Genomic DNA, 9,702 nt, shown 5'->3' on the forward strand with positions numbered 1-9,702 from the left:
AAGGAAGGAAGGAAGAAAGAAAGAAAGAAAGAAAGAAAGAAAGAAAGAAAGAAAGAAAGAAAGAAAGAAAGAAAGAAAGAAAGAAAGAAAGAAAGGCAGGCATTTATTGTAGAAAGGCAGAGAGAGGGAAAAAGTAGAGGAGAGGGCAGCCATGGCCACATGGAGAGAGGGGAGAAGGGAGTGGGGAGAGGGAGAACAAGAGGGCAAGAGAGAAGCAAATGAGTAAGAGAGTAAGAGAGGAGGGGCAAGCAGCTCCTTTTACAGTGGGCTGTGCCATCCTGGCTGTTGCTAGGTAACGGTGGGGCGGAGCATACCTGGCTGTTTTCAGGTAACTGTGGTGGGTGGAGTCCAGACAGAATATCAGGAGTTTGGGGCATTACCTAGTGACTGTTAGCCACATACCTTTCTGCAGGGGGCTGTGGGGGCCAGGGGCCCAGGAGTTCTGGCTGAACTCCTACCATCCCATGAAGGCTGGAGTCACTGCCCACCAGGTCTCTGGGGTTCCAGGCCCTTGCTCTACTGGGAACCAGGCTGTCTGTGCACAGTTCACCATCCCACAGGCCAGCTCCTCTGATCACACTCCCTTGAGGATGGCTCACTAATGTCTTAGCCACCAGCACCATCTCCACTGTGTTGCCCAGGAGAGGGGCAGGGCCAGCTCTCCCAAGTGCTATAGCCATTGTGTGTATGTGTGGGGATGGGAGATGATGGGCTAGCTCTCCTGCTCTCATGACCCCAGGGGCAACTCTTCTGACGTCTTAAGGGATTGGAAATGGCATTATCCCTCTACCCCAGTGAACTCACAACAGATGAGTGTTGGGCCTTGTGCTCTCTCCATCAAGGCTGGCTCTCATGTTTTCCCCTCCAGCAGGGCCAGCACTACTGTGCGGCTCAGGAGAGGCACAAGGCCTGCTCTCCAGCTGCCACCTCCCCAGAACATTGTATCCAGTAAGAGGAAGGGCTAGTAATGTTCAACCCCTGGACATCCATGCGGTCCCCATTGACTATCTGAACCAAGGGGATAGTCATGTTCTCTAGTGGTAATATGATCTGTGGACATTCACACTGACCCCTGTTGTTGCTTAGCTGCAGACTCAGACAGTGCCCTCAGCCATAGTTCAGGTTGGAATCTCATCATGGCCTCAGGTAGCAGGGCTTTGCACTTGTAACTGGCTTCTGCTAGAGTCTTCAGTACTTTTTTTTTTTAAATTACGTATTCTATTTATTTACATTTAAGTGTAATCACCTTTCCTGGTTTCCCCTCCACAACCCCACTATCCCATCTTCCCTTCCCCTGATCCTATGAGGGTGCTTCCCCTGCCACCAACTATACACTCCTGCCTCACCACCCTAACATTCCCCTACTCTGGGGCATTGAGACCTTTAAATTCTATGTCTCTTCATAATGCCCAAGCTGCTTCAATTCTCTTTCTCTCCCATCTGACCAGCATGTGCTCACACATGGCAAACTGACCATACAGCTGGTGGGCACCTGCTGACATCCTCTGTCCCTGCTACCTGGTTTGGGGTCAAGACCCTGTCTGTGGATCACCTGTGCCATGTGCTGGAAGGCAGGTCTGTGGGTGGCATGGCAGTCCTCACGTCTCTGTTTATCTTCCTCTTCCTGAACTGCACTGCTTGGATTTGAGTTGATTTGATTTTTATGAGTCTTAGGCATAGACAGCCTTGGTCACCAAGCCAGGCATCAAGCTAAATGAACAAAGGACAATCATTTGCTTTGTCCCAATTGATAGAAGAAGAATACCAACGGAAAGAATATTTTCCACATTACTAAGGATGTCGGTTAAGCATTTTAAAGAAGGGTTTAGTTTATTTTCTGAGAGCCGGCATGATGATGCTGTGATATAAATATTAAGTGGTACCTAAGAGGAAGGTTCACAGTGAAGGCTTGTTCCCTCATAAAAACAGTGAATAGAGGCAGGTCTTTGGGGAAGTGGTTATACCACGAGGACTCTGCCTTCACCAATGGATTAGAACAATATTACATTTAAATTGAACAGAATCTCAGAAGCTAGTGAAATAGTGAGAACTGTCACCTGGCTGAGGAAGCCTTACTGAGGGGATGTCTTTGAAGTCTGTCTTGCCATTCCAGCCCATTTTCTATCTCTTCCTCTTTGCCTTCTGTCTATCCTAACCCCAAAGATATTTACCTCTGTTTTCTATATACAGAAATGGAACCAGATGACCATGGACTGAAGCCATGGGAAATACATTTTTCCCAATTTAAAACAATTTCTCTGAAGTACAGTAAAAGCTATAGTAAGTAATAAAGTGAATTTTCATAGAGAACAACTGGTAGTTAAAAGTGCCTTCAAGTATCAGTCTTAGTTTCTGCTGATAAGGACAGAGAGCATTTCTCTTATTGTTGGTCTCTTGGTCAGAGGATTATATATATGCCTAGGGAGGCAATGTAGCTTCTCATGAAACAGGACGCTTGTTAATTGTCTTAATGAAAGTGCTTCCCCTTTAAGATCCAGAGTCACAGAGCAGGCAGAGCTCACAGACTCAACAACAGAAACATAAATCCCCAAGTAGGTCACTGCCTGTGATGATAAGCACAATCACTCTTCCTCCACTGTTTGATTCCTGTTTCCTTCCTACAGGGAACATAACAGCACATAAAACTCCTTAAAGTCCTCACTGCTGTGTCCTAGGGAATAATGTTCCCTCTTACTGGTGCTGCTCAAATCCAGAGCAATTGGTACAACTGAACTCCTACCACCAGTCAGGATGAATGGCATCTAAGTGGACCTCTTTATGTTCTACAGACAACATGGTATATAAATGTGAAAATGCTCTGAGCCTTATATGAGGACACACAAAAGTGCTCAACTAAATATCTAAATACACTAACATCGCCATATTGAAACATTGCACATGGGCAATCTTTTAGACACTTGATGTAGAAAGCAACATTATTAAAATATATAGCAGAGGGAGGGGAGGGGATAGGGAGAGGATTTTCTGAGGGGAAACCAGGGAAGGGGATAACATTCAAAATGTAAATTAAGAAAATATCTAATAAAAATTTGGAATGTCCATTACAATAACAGACATAGGAGTAAGATTCTGGGACTGTGAATACAGTTTTATAGCATTTGAAGCGTTCCTGCATTTGTCCTGATAATGTAACAAAAGAAATCATCTTGTTGCATCAGAGTCTTACCCTTCAGAGATAATTTAACTTAATCATTTCACTTCCTTAATAGACTCATCTATAAATATAGCCACAATAGTTATTACTAGGGCTTCAACATAGAAGATTCAAAATGTATAACTTAGTTTTTACTCATTCCCATGAATGTCTCCAAAATTTATAACTCTAACATCTTTAGCTCAGTGACGGTTTCCTAAATCATCCTAGAATGTATCTTCAACTTTAGCAGCAAATATGTCTTTCCAAGACTTCCGGTTCTATGGCCAATGGACCAACATGACTTCGGTGATTGAATGTTTTACCCATCTAGAGAGAGCCAGCTGAAACTGTGGACAATAAAGAGACAGCAATGGAAGTAGGTAAGACAACTTCAGATCTTCTCTTGTCTCTTCTCTCCCTTAAACCAAATTCTCCAGTCTCACCCTCAGGTCTGTAGCCGACTACATGCTACATGAGATCACATGCTCCAGCCAGCCCTCTGCCCCTGCCACTATTTGCAGTGGATCACATAGGTCTTACCTCTCGAACCTCCTCTCCCCACACTCATCATTTTATCCCAGCTTCCACTTCAACAGGCTTTCCCTGAGAACCTGCAAGCCACTACATACAGGGAGGCAGGTAGGATAACTTCAGATCTTCACCTCTCCCAACTTTCTTTCAAATCTATTCCCCACTCTCTCATTGCCAGATCAGTAGAAGACCACCTACTGCTGCATACCCTAGCTCTTTCTCCTTCTCCATCAGAGCACCCAGATCTTCTAGTCCAACCTTTCTTCCCACTCATCTGGTTACCCCCACCTCCCATCCAAGCTCCAAAAAGCAGTTCTTGGAAACCACCAGAAAAACTGCCAGAGAAGCAAGTAGGCCAGTAAATTAATATAGAAAAAAAAAAAACAAAAACAAAAGCAAAAGGTCATCCTGTCAAAAGCAATCTACATATTCAATGTAATTCCCATAAAAATTCAAACACAATTCTTTACAGATATAGAAAGGACAATTTTCAGTTTCATATGGAATCAAAATCATAACAAACCCCCAAATAGGATAGCTAAAACAATCATATAATAAATGAACTATGGGATATGTCATAATCCCCAATTTCAAGTTGTACTACAGAGGTATAGTAATAAAACCAACATCCTTAGCCACTAAGGAAATACAAATCAAAACTATTTAAGATTTCATCTTAGGTCTGTCAGAAAAGATAAGTTCAATAAAACAAAAGACAATGCTTGTTAGGACATGGAGCAAGATGAACACTCATCTGTTGCTGGTTGTAGTAGAAATCTGTGTAGCTAGGAGCTCCTATGGTGTCGACAATACTGTAAACTGGTCTCCAGTAACTGATGTCAAGGCCTTATAGATTAAGATTATACTGACATAACTCATTGAACACAGAGAAATAGAGCTGATTTCTACATAGAGCCTTCATCCCACTCTGACTAGTGTTCATGATATTGGAAGGGACTCTCCATGCTACCAAGCAGAACAGTAAACACTAACTCATCTGCAAACCATTCCATTTACAGTGGTGTCCAGCCTACAAGATATAGCAGTGTCACGGTGGTACAAATCTTGTTGAAGTGTCCAACCAATTTCTTATTTGACTTGTTTGACTCACAGACTTCAGTCTGTAAGATGCTTTGATAATCAAGAACCTGAGTCTAGATCTGGTAGGGATATAGGAAAAACCAATTACTTCTGTTCTGCTAAAAAAAAAAAATGCAGCCATGAACTGAGTACTAGAGATATTCTTCTATGCTCACAAGTCAGTGCCTTGCTCAGTGGTCATCAGAGAAGCTTCCTCCTGCAGCACCACAAGGGAACAAGTACAGAGACCAAAAGTCAGTCATTTTGCAGAGAGTGAGAAACCTTGGAATACTCAACTCTAAATGGGATGCCTCCATCAAATCTTTGAGGCGCAGAGAACTGTGCAGAGGAAGAGGCAGAAGAGTATAAGAGCCAAAGGACACCAAGGAAATCAGGCCCTTTCCATCAAAAGGAAAAAAGCATGTATGAAAGTATAGACTGTGGTAGCATGCACAGGGACTGTACAGGTCTACACCAGACGAGGTTCTAGAGCTGAGAAAAGTCGATATATGCCCCCATCCCTAACCCAGAAACTATCTCAGTTGATACCAACTTGCAAATGAAAAAAAAAAAAAGAGTGTTCTCCAAAAGAGATTCATTGGGGGAAAGAAAAACAAAACAAACTATTCTTATAGGATGTATGCCCAAGTAGTAGAGACCAACAGAATATTAAATCATCTTTGGAGGTTTCTTGTCTTATGATATTGTGTCAGGGTATTTTACATTATTTAATTTAATTATATTTAATTATATTAATTATTTAATTTTATTTTAATTTTATAATTATATTTAATATATACATATATTATATTTCCCTATGTATATTAGTTTCTAATTTTCTGGGTTCTTGGGAGGGGGTAGGTAGGTGAGACTGAATTCCTGAGTGTGGCAATAAGTGGAGATCTATATTATATCTGTTTCTTGTGTTTTTTCTTGGGATCTTTATTCTGTTTGTTTTGTTTTATTTTCAAGGGTTTTTAAAAGTTGTTTTATTTTATTTTATTTTATTTTAATCATTCCTTAGAATCCTATTTGTTTGCTAATGAAAGACAGAAAGGAGATTGAACTGGCAGAGAGGTGGGAGATCCTGGGAGATGTAGGGAGAAGGAAAATTGTATCAAGACATATTATATGAGAAAAGAAAAATAAACATTTTCATTAAAAGGAAATTAAAAGAGAATAATTACCATAGAAGTACCAAGAAGAACTCTCCATACCTGACTGTTTTTTGTGCTCATAAACTATATGTCATCTCCTTTGAATGGGAACATTGTTGAGATAGTGACCCATGTACCTGATAATTAGTAATGAACATTTCCATCACAATATGTTTTTCCAAGATTTTTAGTTGGTTCAAACTACTAGAATGGCAGAATTACCTCCCTGTGTGCCGTGCATCCAAAGATGTCTTTAAGACATCTTGAGTTAATTTATTTAGGGACCAACAAATGATGTTCCTGAAGATTTAGGTTGGTTTCAGGTCGGTATTTTTATTTCCTGGACCTCCTATGTCTTTATCCTGGTAGTGGGAAGAGATCACTTAAAATACTTGATCATCAGTTTCTGTACAGACCATGGTTTGAACAGTTTTTAAAAAGCTCAGATTGTTTCATTTGCTACTAGAAAGTATGGACTCACTACCACAGAGATTTATAGATGACTGACAGAATACAATGATCCATATTGTAAAAGACAAAGGGTGGACAAGAGTTGAACCACTACACTTATAAGGAGAAAAAAATGTTTGTAAACAGATGGTTAATATTGATTTTCCTCACAGTGTGGAAGATGGAAGTTCAAGATGAAGGTCTTCATGATTGGCTTCCTTTTAGGTTGACTGTTTAATTTCTGTACTCTCAAACAGCAGAAAGAGAGCTACCTAGCTCTTTGGTCTCCATTTTTCAGGACCCCAATCTCAGAAGCACAAGGTTGCATCAATTAACACTGGTATTAAGGATTCAGCATATTAACTTGGAGGATGAACATAAACAGTACGTTCCCTGAAACCAGTGAAACTGGGCTGTTTTAAACACGTATAAAAAGAAAGTGAAATAAAGTAAAATTTCACTGCCAGTCTAAGTTGGAAGTCAATAAGCAACTTGACTCCGGCCTGAGAAATGTCTTCTCGGGAGTCATGGGATCACTAGTGTATCACGTTACAAAACTTGTCCCATCTCATGCCTTTTCTATTCCTCTAAACAAAGTAGTCATCTTAGAGGGAAGGTTTTTGTTGTCTTAGGCTTCCACCTAAATTATTCTGTGTTATATGAGATCAGTAGTTTTCTTTACAGTCTCAATGAAAACCGAAACCTTTTCAAGTAGATGAAGGGCTGTGAATAAACCTATTACATGCACTCTCCTCATCTCCACTACCAAAGAGAAACAAGCAGAAGAATACATACACATCATACTAGCATGCTAACTTGACAGAGAAATCAGCCACAATAGTTTTGCTATGGACTTGGTTTACCTACAATCCCAATAAAAGTTCTTAGCAAATGTAACTTTATTGCTTCTTCCCACAGAGAAGCAGAAGGATTACTTGATGACAAAGTCAGTACCTTTTTACAAATTTCTTTTTCAACAGAAGTTATAAAACCAGCGAGTTTTTATGGAATCTACATTTTAAAAAATTATTTTAGAGGTTTGGGATTGTGTGGGAAGCTGGTATTGAGTAAAAGTATTATGATTGGATGATAAAAATAATAGTGGAACATGTGATAACGTGTAGAAACAAGAAAATGAAATTTGTATGAGGAGTCTTCATATTTTGGGAAATACAGAAATATTCAATGCTTGTGTTAAACACACACTATGCTTTTATTTAATTAACTAAATCCTTTACTGATAATATTAATATTTGTTGGCTACAGTTTTCTACTATTTTGTAACTTCTAGTGGAACAAAGAACTTTTGAGCATGCATGTACTATACTTTATATCTAATGTACTTACTAGACAAAGAATCATAATAATGCTTAGATCCTGGGCCATGAGATAGTGTTCCATTCACCAAGAGGCTTGAGAGCAATTTTTGAATTATCAGTTCTTTCCAGATGCTCTTCAGCCACAGAGAAAATTACTTAATGGGAAATTCATATCCCAAAGAGGATTTCAGAGCCAAGAAATCAGACTGCATGACTGTCCATGATGTAGACAAAATCCAAACAAAACCACACTTCTATGAGATTACCAGCAACTCTGTGTATACTAAATTAATTTAATCCCCATTGAATTAGGTGTTCCACCTGAGAAAAATGTGACACAAGTCCATGTGGCTCATCCCTAAGGAAGGGAGACAGAATTAACACTGTTTTGAAAACATTCCTAAGTTTCACCTCTGGTGTGTAATTTTTTGACAGAATAAATATTTTTGAATTATTTTATTTGTGTTATATGTATATATACATATTTGTATATGTTCATATATGCATGCAGATGTATTCTAGAGGTTGTCTTTCTTAGTCACTCCCCCCTCTATTTGTCCAAATATGTTCTCCTTCTGAACATAGAAATCAGACATTTGCATAGGCCTGCCAGCCAGAGAGCTCCTGGAATGCACCTGCATCTTCCCTATCATCCTGGTATTGTGGACATCACCCACCACACCCAGCAGGATGTTTCATGTTGTTTGCTTGTTTATGTTTTTGTTTTATGTGAGGACCAGAGATGGAGGTCAGGTTCTCAAGCTTGTGTGGTAATCCCTCTACTATTTGAATCATTTCTCTAAAGAATAATTTTCAAAATCAGATGAACTCTTTTTCAGAGATTTTTCAAGGTAAATCCATGTAACTGCCCCAATCACAGCATGCAAGAAGACAAAGAAACATTTCTAAGTCAATTTTTGAGTATGTTCTATAGTTACAATTAATGCAGAGTTTTACTATTAGGTTAAGAAAATGTTATTTTTAAACAAATACATAATGTTTGAGCAACTGAAAACATACAAACAACAAAACAAATCTTTGTTGTACTTGGATTAAGATAATCTTGAATATATATATATATATATATATATATATATATATGCCATTTAAACACCAGGAGTCACAATAATTCATGTGGAAGGAACTCTACATAAGAACAGAAAATAAAGCAGCAAGTGTCTTAACTTTAATATAATCTTTAAGTATTGGATTATACTTATTCTTTAATTTTTAATACAGTTTTACTTGCATGTATGCACATGTCTGTGCATGTATGTGTGCACTCACATATATGTAAGCTTGTATGTAGAGGTAAGATGTTGACATCCGGTGTCTTCCTTAGTTATTTATATTTCTTAGACATTGTCTCTCACTAAACATTCTTTATTGGGCCTCACCGGTTGATCAAAGATCTACAGTGGTCTTATCTGCACCTGCCCTATAGGATCAACTGAGACCTATTCTGGAGCAAGTTGGGCTTATAAAATAGGATCACTTCACCAGGCATTTTATTCTATTTTATTGTATTATGTTATATTTTATTTTATTTTTAACAAGGTTTGTAGGAGGTCAGAACTTTTTAAGTGTATTAGATGTGAACATGTGATTCATACTTCACCCACCTGTTATTCAATAGGGTCCAGAAATATTTCCTGAAATACTTCTGCTACAAACACATTTTTATTATTACATTGTTGAAAAAAATATTTCTATTCCTCCTAAGAAGATTCCCTTGGTATCTAAGATTATAGTAGGAAATGGCAGACTCAAATTAAATTCTTGGGTAAGAGTTTATTCCAAAGGTATAGCTTCAGAACAACCTGAACAGGAGAATAATAATTCTGATCTGTCACCACCCCCATACCTGCAAGAGTATGGAAGAAATAGTTGTAGGAACCTGTGTGGGGAGCCGCCCTCTATGCTGTTGATTAAATTGAAAAGGGGGAGATGTGGGGAGCCGCCCTCACATTCGCCATTACAAGATAGCGCTGATGTCCTGTGCTCTAAC

The sequence above is a fragment of the Mus pahari genome, chromosome 3, assembly GCF_900095145.1.
Source record: "Mus pahari chromosome 3, PAHARI_EIJ_v1.1, whole genome shotgun sequence".
NCBI lineage: Eukaryota > Metazoa > Chordata > Mammalia > Rodentia > Muridae > Mus > Mus pahari.